Source organism: Thamnophis elegans, chromosome 4 (assembly GCF_009769535.1).
Source record: "Thamnophis elegans isolate rThaEle1 chromosome 4, rThaEle1.pri, whole genome shotgun sequence".
NCBI classification, from domain to species: domain Eukaryota; kingdom Metazoa; phylum Chordata; class Lepidosauria; order Squamata; family Colubridae; genus Thamnophis; species Thamnophis elegans.
The window spans coordinates 76,206,670-76,223,308 of record NC_045544.1 but is presented as its reverse complement, the minus strand read 5'-3'; the positions used below and the strand labels follow the sequence as shown (position 1 = coordinate 76,223,308).

The 16,639-nt window shown below is 41.9% G+C and overlaps 1 protein-coding gene across 8 annotated transcripts in view; it reads right to left on the bottom strand.

The window, feature by feature from the left end:
* TJAP1 (tight junction associated protein 1) overlaps positions 1 to 16,639 on the bottom strand; it is an 83,882-nt gene that overhangs the window by 42,876 nt on the left and 24,367 nt on the right. For 4 of the 8 annotated variants that reach the window (XM_032216619.1, XM_032216622.1, XM_032216625.1 and 1 more), the window contains exon 1: positions 15,677 to 16,281. The exons of 1 other annotated variant lie outside the window; for it this stretch is intronic. The gene's annotated coding sequence lies outside the window, so the exon portion shown is untranslated. Of the gene's footprint in view, positions 1 to 3,783; positions 3,840 to 15,498; positions 16,282 to 16,639 lie in introns of those variants that run through there. 3 more of the 8 variants (XM_032216620.1, XM_032216626.1, XM_032216623.1) reach the window with 2 other exon arrangements.

Genomic DNA, 16,639 nt, shown 5'->3' with positions numbered 1-16,639 from the left:
TTTTCCTTTTAATTTTTTTTCTTTTCATGATGACAGTGGTGAGGCTCTGCCTCCCATGCCTCCCCTGACTGCACGTCACTGGGTTATATGAAACCAAGGGTCATTCCTAAATTTTGTTCAGGTATGATTATAGAGGGTTACAACTACTGAAAAACTGCTAAAGCTAAAGTAAATCTTTTCAAATCTCAATAATTATGACACAGATTTTTATATATGAAGTATTAGATTTATTTAGAGATGTGAAAAATTCATCAATCCAGGAACAAACTGTTCTGAATAATTTCAGAACCTTCTGTTCCCATCTAAATCATGCCAAAATTTATTTCAACCACACTGTTCCAGGAAGATGTCTGATGGTTTCCAAAAGTAAATTTTCTGAACTGGAAACAGTTTCAATAGTGCCAGTGCCGGTGTTGCTGCAAAATAAAATTGTCTCACTGGCATCTTCTGTCAAGAAAGTCTCAGAGGATTCACTTTCAAAACCCATTAAACCATTTTCCAGAATGATATGATATGCATGTCCTAAGATAAAGCAGACTGAAATCACTTGAAAATGGGCACTTCAAACTAAGATGGAGTTTAAATAGTTCAGTAGTTTAGTTTATGGTGTTTCAGATACAGGACAATTCATAGATCAAGATATCAAAGAAATTAAGACAGTCACAATATCTCACTTTAAACTGTACCATAAAAGAAAAAGGAAAATAACAGAAAGCACATTTATCCCCCTTTTTTTAACAAAAGAGGCAATTTAGCGTGTTGTGAACAATATTTTAAAGCTTAAAAAAATAAAAATAAAGAAAAGAAATAGAACAATAGAGATGTTAGGCATTTATTCCATAACCCTTTAAAATACTCTCAAATTATCAATTGCAGTGTCAAAAATTGTGATCTCAAATTGATAGCATTTAGCATAAAGGGTTGAAATAAATATGATCAGCGGAAGTAATTAATAAATAACAAAACAAAATACATTTTGATAGTGTTCATTTTCAGGAACATATTAAAGCAGGGGTCCCCAACCTGTGGGTCGCAGCCATCGGACCAAATGGGTAGCTGGCTGGTGCTTTGCGAGCGCTCATGGCCCCACTTGCATGAGTGCTTGCAACCCCCTCGCTCTCGCAATGGGTGTTCGTGTGCATATATGCACGTGCCTGCCCCTCCCACAAAACTATCTTCTGTTTCGCCCCTCCCTCCACTCTGGGCCACCAGAGTGGAAAGGTTGGGAACGCTGTATTAAAGCACATGGGGCAAGCTGCTGTACATAAACATAAAGTAAACCTCACACTCACTAGCACTGATGTTATCTAGTTGGGTAATGAAACATCGTCAATCTAGAGAGCACAAAAGACTCCACAGTTCAACTCTGAGCATCATATATTTTCTTCTATTGGAAACATCAAGTTAGTTATAGTAACTATAACTAATGATATGTTATGTTCTAATGCTGTTGATAACTGAAAATGTTAAAGCAACAACTGGAGGAACATACAAAACAAATATATTCAATGCAATTTCAGGAGCAAATAGTGGTAAATGCTATTTAGTATTCTATGACTATCATTAAGTGTTGTACCTTATGATTCTTGACGAATATATTTTTTATGTCTTTTTAAGTACACTGAGAGCATATGCACCAAAGACAAATTCCTTGTGTGTTCAATCACACTTGGCCTATAAAGAATTCTATTCTATTCTATTCTATTCTATTACATGATAAAAATATCTTTGCTAGAGACAAAATTCTGAAAATTAATATCAATTTGTTTAAAGTAACAATTAACAGTGTCTTAACTTACCATCTCATTTAAACCAAAACAAAGTTGTAATCTAATACCTAAATGAAGTACTGTAGTTAAAGGTCATTCCCCAAGACAATGATTGGTTCTCTACCCTTTCAACAAACTTCTCTTTGATGTCACCTACTTAAGCCAATTCAGAGGAATGTATTTATTGCAAATATTTATTCCACTTTTCCACTTAAAAGACACTTAATGAGGCCTGAAAATTAGGTACTTAAACAAATTTTTATACCCTACAGAAAAGGATTAACTCTGTTTCGGTATATAAACAATTCCTAACAAAGTTCATTTTAATTTGGTTTTCCCAAGTGCTTTCTCATTTTTTAATGGTAAAGCTAGACTAAACTAAAACAAACAAATATTTAATTATTAAGCATCTTCCTACACTCTGGTCATTCTTCTTCAGTCTAATTTAAAAGAACCATTTGCAAAATATATTTAGGATATTACATATCCTAAATATATGTCAATGAAAATAAGTGATTGTGAACATGTGTGTGTGTGTACACATAGAACCCAATTTATAATCTTTATATTAACATTTTTAAAAATACAAATTCTCACTCTGGATCAGACATGGAGTTAACTTTAAGCCTTTAAGAATAAAACTGGAAAAATATTCAGCTATCACTAATGGGACGTATAGCCACAGTCAAAATGAATATTTTACCAAGAAAATTTACTAGAGCCAATATAGCAGACAGAAGAGTAAGGAAAAAGGGTTAAGAATGGTGAAATGCAAATGAAATACAGTAGAAGGGGAAACAATATAAGGTGAGCGATATCGATTGGCAATTGCTATTAGAAAGAACAGGAAGCTCCTGTTCGTATTGTATTGTGTAAATGTGGTGTACGTCTAAGTTTTGTGTGTGTGTATTTTACATGTTTGTAAATATTTCTTTTTAAAAGTAAAACTTCACTTGATTTTTACACACAAAAAATGAAATAAACATAAAATGTTAAAATGCAAGATAGAAAAAGATACCTTTTACAGAAAACAAGGAATTAGGAAACTTGCATTAGAATAGGTACAATGAAAGAATACTAGAATAACAGAATAACAGAGTTAAAAGGGACTTTGGAGGTCTTCTAGTTCAACCCGCTGCTCAGGCACAAAATCCTATACCATTTCAGACAAACTATTGCCCAATCTCTTCTTAAAAACCTCCAGTGTTGGCGCACCTACAAATTCTGCAGACAAGTTATTCCACTGATTAACTCAGAAAATTTAGCCTTAATTCTAGGTTGTTCCTCTCATTAATTGGTTTCATTCCATTGTTTCTTCTTATACTTTCAGTTGCTTTGGAGAATAGTTTGACCCCCTTCTTCTTTGCAGCAATCCCTGTTGATATTGGAACACTGCTTTCATGTCACCCCTAGTAGTCCTTTTCATTAAATTGGACATACCCAATTCCTGCAACCCTTCTTCACATGCTTTAGCCTGCAGTTTCCTAATCATCTTTGTTGCTCTTATCTGTACTCTTTCTAGAGTCTAAACATCTTTTTTATATCGTGGTGACCAAAACTATGTAGTATTTCAAATGTGGCCTTACCAAAGCATTATAAAGTGATATTAACACTTCATGTGACCTTGATTCTATCCCTCTGTTAACGAAGCCTAGGACGGCATTGGCTTTTTTGACTGCTGCTGGCTTATATTTAAATGATTGTCCACTAGGACTCCACGATCCCTCTCACTACTATTGAGCAAGGTACCACCTATACTGTAAAGGGCATTTGTTTTTTCTTGCCTAAATGTAGAACCTTACTTTTTTCACCAGTGAATTTCATTTTGTTAGATAGAGCCAGTGTTCAACTGTCAAGATCCTTCTGTACCTAAAGCCTTTCTTCCGGAGTGTTGTCTATTTCTGTCAGCTTCAAGTCATCTGCAAATTCAATGCGTTTCCCATTTATCCCCTCTTCTAAGTAATTTATAAAGATACTGAAAAGTATTGGGCCAAAGCAGAGCCTTGCTGTATACCTTCATGTAGTTGCAATTCCATTAAGGACTACATGTTGAGCGTGGTTGGTCAGCAGGTTATAAATTCAACTGTTAATGAGACAGAGAATTATCCTTGCTTAGCAAGACAAAATTAAAGTACTGCATAAAAGAAATGTATGACTATTTATGAAAACATTCACACAAGACATTCCTGTACCCCAAAGTAGCAAAAACTCTTTAAATATCAAAAATTGATTTTGGAATAAACCAACACATTAAAAAAAAAAAGAATTCTTCCAATATTTGGTACTCTAGATTCATTAATATAAAACCACTAATCTCCCATTCAATTGTTTTAAAAAACAGATTTGGAAGTATCCTGGATTATTTTTTTGGATTACCTTTTGATAAAATAAGGAAACCAGAGCTTTTAATCAGTTCTCATTAAAAATCTAAAACTGTCTAATAGAACTTAGGTATACATCATTTAACTAACTATTATACTGTGATGTTGCAGAAACACAAGCCAAATCTTTTAAAAAAGAACTATTTATACCTATTGCAACTGGGTTACTAAAGAACAAAATTAGTTGTGTTCCTTTGACCCAGGTAAGCAAATGCAAGGCAAAGTAAGTTTCTACAAATTCACTACCTTTCCACATTCATACACATGCATAATCAAATGCTCTCCAGCTGCCTTTGAAAATCCAGGAATTTCAGAATGATTAAAAAAGAAACGTAGATTGTAGATGCATTTCTAGAACATTCTTTTTTGGCTCAATTTCCCATATCCACCATCCAGGTTTTGGTGGCTGTAGAAAAATGGTGAAGTATATTACCTATCCCTGCTTCAAGTTGTGATTTCACCCTGAATTCACTGCATAAATACGTCCTGAGATGTCCATAACCGTGATGAAATAAAACAGTTCTTTGGCAAGAAAATAAAGAGTAAAAAGTAAAAAATACCATAAAAAAGAAAGGTATATTAATATTATTTCAAAATAAAGTTAAAATTCTATATGTAATTTTCTAATTGAATTATTATACAAGTACATATGTTTCTAATATATATACATATAAAACCATCATGCTTTTTATGTGTTTTGATGTTTTTTCCATATTTTTGTTCATTATTTTAAAAGCCTAAAAGAATATTTTTTTAAAAAAATTATGCATTTGTTACAAAACAAGAATATACATCCTTCAGGTCCTCAAACTCATCATGCAACAAAATGGTTGCAACCTTTCTACAAACGTTGAACATTTTCTGATTCAAAACAGCAATTGTGGATAGCTGCACCACCAGCTTCATTTTTCCTTCTACTTTAATGCTTATTTTATTCAATTATATACTTACCAAAGTTCCTTCTTTATTATCTTCTTTTGTCCCAATGGCCCCGCAACATCTCCACAGTAGAAATCTAACAGCCTTCAAATCATAATTAGGGCATTTATTTTAGTATAAATTAGACAAAGAGGGATTGTGTCAAACTATTACACTCCTGACTTTTTCAGCCCCCAAGACAGCCAGTTTCAAGATAAATGCCAAGTAAAGTTCACTCAAGCCTGTGATGTGGAGAGATGGATGGAAAGATCAAATTCCACATGCTTCTGTGCTTTGGGTGTAAGTAAAAGAATTTCCTTATTGCTTGAACCTGGATAGCCTCCAAGTAGAGAAATGAGCTTGATGGCTTCTTAAAGATGAGGAACATGATTGCTTTACTCAATGGATGTAAAATCGTTTTGCCTCTGAAGAGTGAATTTACCACCTCAATCCATCCCCACAGGTTTTTGACAGTGGCAGCTTCAACTCAAAAAGGGTGTGTGTGTGTTTTACAATATTCATTTGGTTTAGTGAAAGCAATATCAATCAGAATGAACAATATGACAGCAAAATTCATTTCAGTCAGGAAAAAAAACCTAAGGTTCATGGGACTTCCTAAAGAACCTATCTAGACCAAAGGCCTCAGTTGAGAAATCTCTCTAAATCTTACCACCACCTCAAGAGGAAACACATTAAACAAGAGGCTCTTGGGGCATCTAATCTCTATTTCCCAACACCCTGAAATAGCATCTCTGCAACTAGCAGAATTTTATGTCAACCAAGTAGCTTATCTTTTAATATCTTTGCACCATTAAACAATTATAATCACTCAAAGTTGTCCTCTACTTCTTTGCTTGTAAAGTATTTCATATATATAAATTATATATATATATAAATTATATATATATATGTGTGTGTGTGTGTGTGTGTGTGTGTGTGTGTGTGTGTGTGTGTATATATATATATATATATATATATATATATATATATATATATATATTAATTACAGAGGCGGCATAATAATGGAGGATAGATTTTTTTTATAGTGCCATTCATGATTAAAGGGGTTAAAAGAAAACTGCTTTAAAATATTATTTCCTCCTACTTGGCAAGTTGCAATACATTTCTATAGTTAATTTCTTTATAGATGACCTGTTTGTAGCTCAATTTTATAAGTATTCTCAATTTTTCTACGATGGAAAAAATCCTTTGTAAAGTTAAAATACAAAGCACTGTAGTGATCTCTTTCTTTCCAGAGGAAGAAAGGAAAAAGGCAAATTAGATCTATGCTCTATACAGATTTCTTATTTGAGTTGCTTTATTAGGAGACCACATCAGCCTCTTTAAAAATGATCTATTAGAAAACTGTCATTGCTTACTCTTGTTAACTATGGAGATCAAGGCATGTCAAGTTCTGCTTAAAGAGAAGAAGCAAATTTGGGCTCTGAATTTGTAACTACACATTCCTACAGAAATACAAAGCATAAAACAAAAGGATAAGCATTTCAATAGAATGCAACAGTCCTTGTAAAATGAGGAAATGAGCAATATTAAGTGCCAATGTGTAAATCCTGTATTGCAGTGGTCCCCAACCCCCGGTCCGCGGACCGGTGCCGGGCCGTGGAGTACCTGGCACCGGGCCGCGCAGCGGTCGGGGGCCATGATCGCTGCAGCGGCCGGGGGCCTAAGAGAAAGTCGCTAGGCCTACGGGACAACGTCGTCCAATCAGTAAGTAAAGTGGGATGAAGGAGGGGTGTCGGTTCAGTTCCCTTCCAGTTGCGCGAGGAAGCTTCGGTAGGCGGGCGGATGGGATGGATAAGCCAACCGAAGAAGGACAAGGGCAGGGGTAGCCAATGGACGTTAGCTTTTGGGGCGGGAGCTGTATTCTGGCTGGTCGGCGAGGGAGGGGAGGTAAGCTAAAGGGGCATGAATTAAGGCCGGGCGTTCGGTTGCTGAGCAGCGCACGCAAATTGGTGGCTGGGGTGGCCGGGCGCGTGCCTGGGACGGTGTGCGGAGCGGGGCCACCGGACTGAGCCTCTCTCAGAGGCGGTTGGTGGGCGTGTGCCGTCGCGAGGTTTCGCTGCGAGGAATGTGAGAAGCCCAGGTGGTTGTTTCCTCCCCCCCTCTTCCCCGCGAGCTCTCGCCGGCGCCGGGCTTTCCCCTCGCTCGTCTGCGGCCGCCGTTTTTGTCTCCCGCAGAGGCTGTTCCCCGAACCACCACCACCACCACCAACCCGGCCTCCCCTGTCAGCGCCCCGCGTCATGTCGTGATCTCACTGTTCTCACTGGTCCCACTCCGAGACCAGATGGCGTAAGCAGTCAGGACCCTGGTCTCAGGCTGTTGTCGCTAAATGCCAGGTCTGTTGTACATAAAGCTCCTCTCGTCCGGGACTTAATTTTAGACGAGAGGGCAGACCTGGCATGTATTACTGAGACCTGGCTGGGCCCAGAGGGAGGAGTCCCCCTTGTAGAACTGTGCCCAGAAGGATTTCAGGTGCTACATCAGCCGAGAGCCCAGGGAAGGGGTGGGGGTGTGGCCGCTGTTATCCGAGAGTCGTTAGTTCCTCGTAGGGTCCCTGCTCCGGAGATTGTCGGGTGTGAGTCTTTGCTGTTAAAGTTGGACCTCAAGGGTCAAGTGGGTCTGCTGTTAACGTACCTGCCTCCCAACAGCGTTGCAGCAGCCCTCCCCTCGCTCCTCGAGTCGGTAGCCGAGCTGGCAGTTGAGTTCCCTAGGTTGATGGTCCTGGGGGACTTTAATTTGCCGTCGCTCGGTGAAAACTCGGAGGGGGCGCAGGAGTTCATGGCTTCCATGACAGCCATGGGCTTGACCCAAGTAATTCGAGGCCCAACCCATTCGGCGGGACACATGCTTGACCTTGTATTTCTCTCGGAGCAGTGGATTTGTGATCTTGGTCTGAGGGGGAACGACATCATACCCCTGTCGTGGTCAGACCACTGCCTACTGAGGCTCGACTTTCGGAGACCAAACCCCCACTGTAGGGAGGAGGAACCGACCAGGTGGTTCCGCCCCAGGCGTCTTATGGAACCGTCAAGGTTCCAGACAGAGCTTGGGGTTATTCCTGACACTTTCGCCCACAGTCCGGTGGAGACTCTGGTTGCTGCGTGGCACTCGGCAGCATCGGAGACCCTCGACCGGATTGCGCCACTGCGGCCCCTCCGAGGCGGCGGATCCCGGAGACCTCCTTGGTTCACCGAGGAACTCCGGGAGATGAAGCGCCGGAGGAGATGCCTAGAGCACCGTTGGAGGTCCGATAAGTCCGAAGCGAACCGAGCAATGGTAACCACCTGCACCAAGGAATACACCAGGGCACTTAGGGCTGCAAAAAGATCCCATATAGCCACCTTGGTTGCGTCCGCTGAGTCCCGCCCGGCCGCCCTGTTTAGGATAACCCGCTCCCTACTGAACAAAAGGGAAGCGGGGGAACCCTTGCAGGGCAGAGCCGAAGAGTATGCCCAATTCTTAGCGGACAAAATTGCTCGGTTTCGGTCGGACTTGGACTCCACCCCTGCAGCTCCAGCCGAGGCACAGGAGGATCAATTTGAACAACTCTGGGTTGAGTTTCAAGACGTTACCCCCGGGGATGTGGACAAGGCCATGAGGGCTGTAAGTACCTCCACCTGTGTACTGGATCCGTGTCCCTCATGGTTAGTTTCTAACTGCAGTGAGGTGACACGAGGCTGGATCCAGGCGGTTGTCACCGCCTCACTTCGGGAGGGGAACTTCCCCGCCGCACTGAAAGCGGCGGTGGTGAGACCCCTCCTGAAGAAGCCATCTTTGGATCCAGCTATCCTTAATAATTATCGTCCAGTCTCCAACCTCCCCTTTTTGGGGAAGGTTGTTGAGAAGGTGGTGGCCTTCCAGCTCCAGCGGTCCTTGGAGGAAGCAAACTATCTAGACCCCTTCCAGTCAGGCTTCAGACCCGGTTACAGCACAGAAACCGCTTTGGTCGCATTGACCGATGATCTCTGGAGGGCCAGAGATGGAGGACATTCCTCCATCCTGGTTCTCCTCGACCTCTCAGCGGCTTTCGATACCATCGACCATGGTATCCTTCTGCGACGACTGCGGGAGGTGGGAGTGGGAGGCGCCGTGTTGCGGTGGTTCTCCTCCTACCTCTCGGACAGGTCGCAGTCGGTGTTAGTGGGGGGGCAGAGATCGTCCCCTAGGCCCCTAACTTATGGGGTGCCTCAGGGCTCGGTCTTATCCCCCCTACTATTTAACATCTACATGAAACCGCTGGGTGAGATCATTCGCAGGCACGGGATTAGATACCATCAATATGCGGACGATACTCAACTGTATCTGTCCGCCCCGTGCCAACTCAATGAAGCGGCAGACGTGATGAACCACGGCCTCGAAGCTGTTATGGACTGGATGAGGGTTAACAAGCTCGTGCTCAACCCAGAAAAGACCGAGTGGCTGTTGTGTTTCCCTCCCAGAGATTCGACCAATATTCCATCACTCAGGCTGGGGGGTCAAATTTTACACCCCTCAGAGAGGGTTCGCAACTTGGGAGTCCTCCTGGATTCACAGCTATCGTTTGACCACCATTTAATGGCTGTGACCAGGGGGGCATTTGCCCAGGTTCGCCTGGTGCGCCAGTTGCGACCCTACCTGAATCGGGAGGCTCTCACAACAGTCACCCGGGCCCTTGTGACCTCTAGGCTGGAATACTGCAACGTGCTCTACATGGGGCTGCCCTTGAAGAGCATCCGGCGACTTCAGCTAGTACAGAATGCAGCCGCGCGAGTGATTGTGGGTGCACCTCGGTTCACCCGCATAACACCTATCCTCCGCGAGCTGCGCTGGCTACCTGTCGATCTCCGGATGCGCTTCAAGGTGCTATTAGTCACCCATAAAGCCCTACATGGCAGTGGATCTGGATACTTGAGAGACCGCCTTCTGCCAATTACATCCCTGCGACCAATAAGATCACATAGATTAGGCCTCCTCCGTATACCATCGGCCAGCCAGTGTCGGCTGGCAACTACAAGGAGGAGGGCCTTCTCAGTAGTAGCCCCGACCCTTTGGAACGAGCTCCCCGTAGAGATTCGCACCCTCGCCACCGTCCAGGCCTTCCGCACAGCCTTGAAGAACTGGCTCGCCCGTCAGGCCTGGGGACAAGGATAGTTCCCCTCCCGAATGATGAATGTATGTTGTCTACTATTTTATTATATGTCTTATCTTAATGTCTGTATTCCCCTCCCCGATTTTATGTGAGCCACCCTGAGTCCCCTCAGGGAAAAGGGCGGCCTACAAATATTAATAAAATCACAAAAATCACAAATCTCCGGGCGGACGTGTGAGACCAGGGAGGTGGCGGTGACGGCTGCTGCTGCTGCTGCCGCCAATGGGGCTGCTCCGGATTATGAAAGTCGTGGTTGTGTGTGTGTGAATGCGATTTTCGCTGGCAGAGCACTCGGGCCACAACACGAGTGATGTCACCACAGGGTCAAACACAATCCTGATACGGTCCTCAATGATATCGAGTTTGACACCCCTGCTTTAGATCCTGATAAGTGTTTTAATAGACATAAAAAAGATGAAGAAAGACTAACCTCTATGTTATTTTTATGGAAGGCCTGCCTGAAAGTTATAATGGTAGATTGTCCACAGATTTAAGCAGGCGAACACCCTGAGAACAGGGGCATATCAGAGAATGCAGACTTGAGAATAACCTGTCAGGACACGGTAGGACTTCCTCTAGCTACCTTAGAAAGTGCCTTCCTTGTTACAGACCTAGGCAGTGTATTAACAATTTATCCCAAAAGCGCAAAAGCTCCTGGGCCGTGCGCAAAGGCTCCAGGGAAGAGACACCCCCCACCCCTGCGCGCGCTCAGCGGGCCATGGTAAAATTATCAAAGGCTGACTGGTCCGCGGCGATAAAAAGGTTGGGGACCACTGCTGTATTGTGAAACTTGGCCACTCCAATAAAAGATAAAATTTAGAATTTTTTATGCAATAGGTTGTAACTTTTAAAAAAATAAAACATAACAAAAAAGTGGTAGAAAAAATAGAGATGTCATGCATGTGATTTTTTCCAGTTCCAACAGAAATACTGTCAATTGCCATAGTCAAAAATTGTGATCTCAAATTGAACATAAAAGGCTTGGACAAAATTATGAGTATGTAAAATAATAAATAACAAAACAAAATATAATTTATAGTGTTCATTTATTGGGTCATATTAAAGGACACTTGGGAAAAATTCCAATGATTCTGTTTTCAGTATTCTGTTCATTTGAATATATCGATTTATTAAAAAAAAATAACTGAAACCCTCAAACAAGCATTTTAAATAAACCAGAAGACTCATGAGCCGAAAAAGAAAAAACAGGGATCATCTACAATATATAGCGTAATGGCTGTAACAGCCACGGTGCAGGACAAACAGGCAGAAGACTAGCAGAGAGCAACTATGAACAGCTACTAGTAGTCAGAAAACATAATAAAACACCCCATAATCTTACAACACATGGACAGACTCAACTAGAGTTACAACTGGGAAACTAAGCATCTAGAGCAAGTAAAATCCAAGAACACTAGGGAAATCCTATAAGCTTGGCACTCAGACAAATGAGCCAGCAACAGGCACATAGAAATAAACAACATTTATACACCATTCAAAAGAAATCTTAAAAAGTTTTAAAAGGAAACAAATGAACACCTCCTCACCAACAATCAACTCCCAGATAAGCAGAGTTGAATACCAGAATTCCAGACAAAGATCCAGTAAAGAATATCCTAATCAAGGAACGACCAAGAGGAAAAAACCCTCTTCAACACTGACAGGGCAAGCTAAGCTACTTTATATAAACAGAGAGCATACCCCACCTCTTCTATACTGAAGATGCTACTTACTCTGGTAACACAACATTCGGCAGCAAATAACCAAGTTCAGAGAACACCAAATACTCCATTACCTAGGGAATTCTCAAAGTTTTCTTGGCAGGTTGTTTGTCATTGCCTACTTCCTAGGGCTAAGAGACAAGGACTGGCACAAAGTCAACCAGCTAAGGTGGCACTGGGACTCACAGTCTCTCAGTTTCTGGCCTGATACCTTAACTGTTACACTAAACTGGCTCTCACACAGAACCATATAAAATATTCAAATTAAGAAGTTAATTTGGATTACATGAACTATTTTCAAACAAAGCAGAAATAACATCCAACTGAACATGAACAACATCTCAATCACCACATCTTTTTTTAATTTTTTTATTAACAAATGTGTAAAAAACACACACAAAACTTAGACGTACACCACATTTACACAATATCGACATCTAAGATTACTTTACTATCATGAAATGTGCATCTTTCATGTGCCCGTATTATCAGTTTATCTCTCTCAAAAGATAAATAAATATGCAGTATTGAAAACCACAGCTCTACATAAGCCTTTCTCACTTTCCTCTCAGTAGTGAAACCGAGATTAGACTTTTTTGCCTATCAGTTAAACCTCATGACTTTTTCCCCTTTCATATCTTAAATCAACAACTTCCCTTGCCAGCTATTTTATTCACAACATATTGGTTAAGACAGCATTCACAATTTCATCTTTTTGTTTGGATTACATTAATTCCAAATAATTATATTCATAATCTTTGCTATATAAGTTCTATATATCAGTCATAGTATCTGATACATGAAGAATCAAGCATCTCCCTATTCCAGACACCCATATTATAATATATAATTAATGGGTGCTAAAATCTAGCAATTCACACTTCATAAAGCCACATGAATTTTCCAAAATGATGCAAGTTGCTGAGTTGCTGTATCTCTTCATTAAAAAATAGTTGAGGAAACAAAGGGAAAGAAAAGAGAGAGAAAATGATTTGATCGGACAATGTACTCTAGTATAGATATGGCTTTTATACAGATTACATTTTTCCCTCTTTTGTCCAGCTTTTTTCCTATTTTGTTCAATCTGGAAACTTACAAAGTAGCAATGGTTTTGTAACATTTCATTTGGCCTGAAATAAATTGGCCTCTATAGATTTAGTTTCTCATGGCCAAAACAGCTAAAATTAATTTTTAACTCACACTGTGACTTTCAGATGAAACGATATAAAACATCATTGTTTTTCAATTCATCAACATCAGGATTAAACTCCTGGTGTTGTCTTTGGAAATAGATTATATTTCTGTTTAAGGAACTGATCCCTTAATTCTACCTCAGAAATAAATCTATGCCCTATCTTTACAAATCCCTTATTCGTATTCCCAATCCACATTGCACTGCAGTTCATCTCCAAATACTATGCAATTTATAAACATGGAGTTGCTTCAGATTATTAGAGCCATTGTATATTACATGCACAAGCAGAAAAGCAGAAAGGCACTTTCTCATTTTCTACAATTTAGATGCATCTGTTCTAGATTTGGAGAACCATATCTATTGCTGGCATCTTGGCCGAGAGGAGATTCTGTAATATCCCCAACTATTTGTGTTTTTTAATCTTGGCAAAGGATAGACTGGTTCTGATTTATTCCCTCTTCAGATTATTCGGAATATGTTAACTCAGTTCCAGGTGACAATTTGCTCATTAAGTGGCATTTCTTTGAAAATAGAAAGGATATGAAATTCCTTTATGTGTTTATAAGAAAAAGTAGGTTTTTTCAAAAATAATTAAAATAAAACTAGCATAAGTTTTATATAAAACTCCTTTCTGAATGTTTATATAGTCGTATTTTCTTCAACTCTTACCTTAATATGTACCTTTATTAATTGTACCTTATCTTGGCTCTGAAAGTCCAGTTTTCACTTTTGGGCCTGGAAAGCCTCCTGCACAAACATGGAAGCCAAAACAGGGCATGTGGGCGCTGCGTGAGGCCCCAAAATGCAATGCAACTCCCGCATATGCGCCCCATCCCCCACAAATGTGGATAGGTATCCCCTGCATGCACTGTGCGCCCCCTTACAGGTGCGGCAGACCCAAAGACTAGCTGGCTAGAGGGAGGCACACAAGCATGCATAGTCGAACTGGGCTGGGGCAATGGTTGGTGTGCCCGCTGTGCTTGGCACCTGTGGCACGCGTGCCGTAGGTTTGCCATCATGGGCTTAGAGTGTTGTAAATCATATGAAGCTGTGTACAAGTGCTATTGCAATGCTAATTCATATTAATGAAGTAAGCTCTGATTTATTGAACATGACACTCTGAATATAAACTGGCAATGACACACTAGACTAAAATGTAACTATCTGGTTTGCATTTCAATGCATAGTGTAAACCTAGAAAATATAAGCACTGTAACCCATGAATAGACATGTTGGGCAAATACAGCTTTTATTCTATGTCCATTTCCTTTCTTTTACTTCATAAAAGGGAATAAACAATTTTATTTTTGGTGAGACAAAACCTATGTACTCAGAACTAATGTTTAAATGAATCAGATTTTATTGAATAAACTCGATTGTATGATCAGTTCATTCACCAGAAAGTTACTCCAGTTCTTGAGTTTGCACAGTGCGCACACTGCAAGATAACAAATCATATCCCTGCATAGCACAAATACAATGGAACTGGAAAGAGCCCAAAGGATCCAGAGATGAAAATATATTTAACCCAGATGTTTGAAGTATGCTAGCGGCGTGCATGTAAGCAGTCTTTCTACACACCACAAATGCAGTTTAATTATTATCTTAATCCTGGGAAATCACAGCTCAAAATAATCTAAGCTACAAAGTTCGCTGAAGGATTGTGGATCAGTTGCTCTTCTTCTTCCCAAACCTACCTTGAGGACTGCTACCCATAAACGATGGAGAAAGCAGTGGTGCTATTTTAAACGTCTTGGAAGTTTGACAGAACGAAAGTGCAATTGTTTAAAAAAACATCCTCTGTAACATGTCATTGTTAAGATAAGCATGCCAGGATTTCCAGTCAAATTTTTAAAAAATAACCTTTGCTCCTTTCTCTTACCCATTACCGGTTTCTAAAAGCCTTCTCCATATTTTTAAGGGGCGTACATAAGCGCACCAACGTGTCTACCGTCCCTGTCCTAATGCTCTCTTTTATTCCTATTCATTTCATGCATTCAAAATCATGTGTCTGCTTATATACGTTATCTAATACATGCTTGACGAAATAAATAAATAAAATATTGAGCCTGCATTGCAATACACCGCTCGCCCTCCTCACCGTACCTCACCCCAACTGCCCTCGCCTCTTCACAAAGCCAACCTAATTCCCACAGAAACCACCCCTGCCCCGCCACTCTCGCACGCAGGGAAGACTCGGGAGCCAAAAGGCTGGCGCCAAGTCTGAACGGGTGGGCGGAATTGCACGAAGTCCACCCCAGTGATTGGGCTGCGTCAGTTCTCTGCCCCCACCTCTCCTCCCGCCTCCCCCAAAACCTCCGTGCGGGGCTATATTTGAGCGAAAGGCGGCTCCGGGACTTTGTACCTTGCTTGGGAGGGCGAACTTCGGCTGCAAACCTTGCGGTTACAAGCCACAAAGCCAGACCGTCTTCGGGACCAGCAGGCGAAGGCGAGAGACGGCGCTTAGTTCCCGCCCCTTTCCACTCCCACCCGGGCGGTTCATTAGTAGGCGGCTCCGAGGGGGTACAGGTGATTATTATTACCTCCACGGGATCAGGGGTCCTGAGGCGAGGAGGAGCCGCCTCCGACCCGCAGCGGAGACCCAAGCAGTTCGTCTAACTTTGTGGCTCTCACTCTCGGCGATGAGGAGGCTGCTCCTGCCCGCTCAGTCGAGCCGGAGGTTCGGATCTCTGCTTCGTCGCTCCGGCCCGAGACGAATCATTTCAAATCTCCTGCAAACTTTGCTTTTTTCCCCCCTCCCACCCACCGCCCGCTGCCCCTCTCGGCCCGGACCCTCCCGCTCAGCTCAGGCCGCCATTTTGCCGCGGGGCACGCCGGATAATCCGGTGGAATCCCCACGTAGCGGCGTGATTGCATCATCACACCACCACCCCCCCCAAAAAAAAAAGGAGCCGGAGGAAAACGAAGAGGGGAGGGGGGGCTGCTTTGGCGTCGGGAGGGTTGCCATGGCATTTGGGGAAATCAGGGGAGGGGGTAAAGGTGTGAGGGACGCGAGGTGGTCCTGACGCTTCTCTGCGGCGTTTAGGAAGGAAACTCTCCAGGAATGGAAAGGGGGCCGTGAAAATATTTACAGACCCCTCGCATCCTGGTCATAAATTGTTTCAACTCCTACCCTCAAAATAACGCTATAGAGTACTGCACACCAAGACAACTAGACACAAGAACAGTTTTTCCCCTCACTCTGCTAAACAAATAATTCCCTCACCACTTCAAACCATTCACTAAGGCTGCAATTACTATTTCTATTAGTCCCCTCATCGTTCTGATCACCCATCTCCTCCCACTTATGACTGCAGGACTGTAACTTTGTTGCTTGTATCCTTAAGATTTATATTGATATTGTTTCCTGGTTGCTTATTTGTACCCTATGACTATAATTGTTGTACTTTATGATTCTTGACAAATGCATCTTGTCTTTTTATGTACGCTGAGAGCATATGCACCAAAGACAAATTCCTTGTGTATCCACTAACCCTTAGCCAATA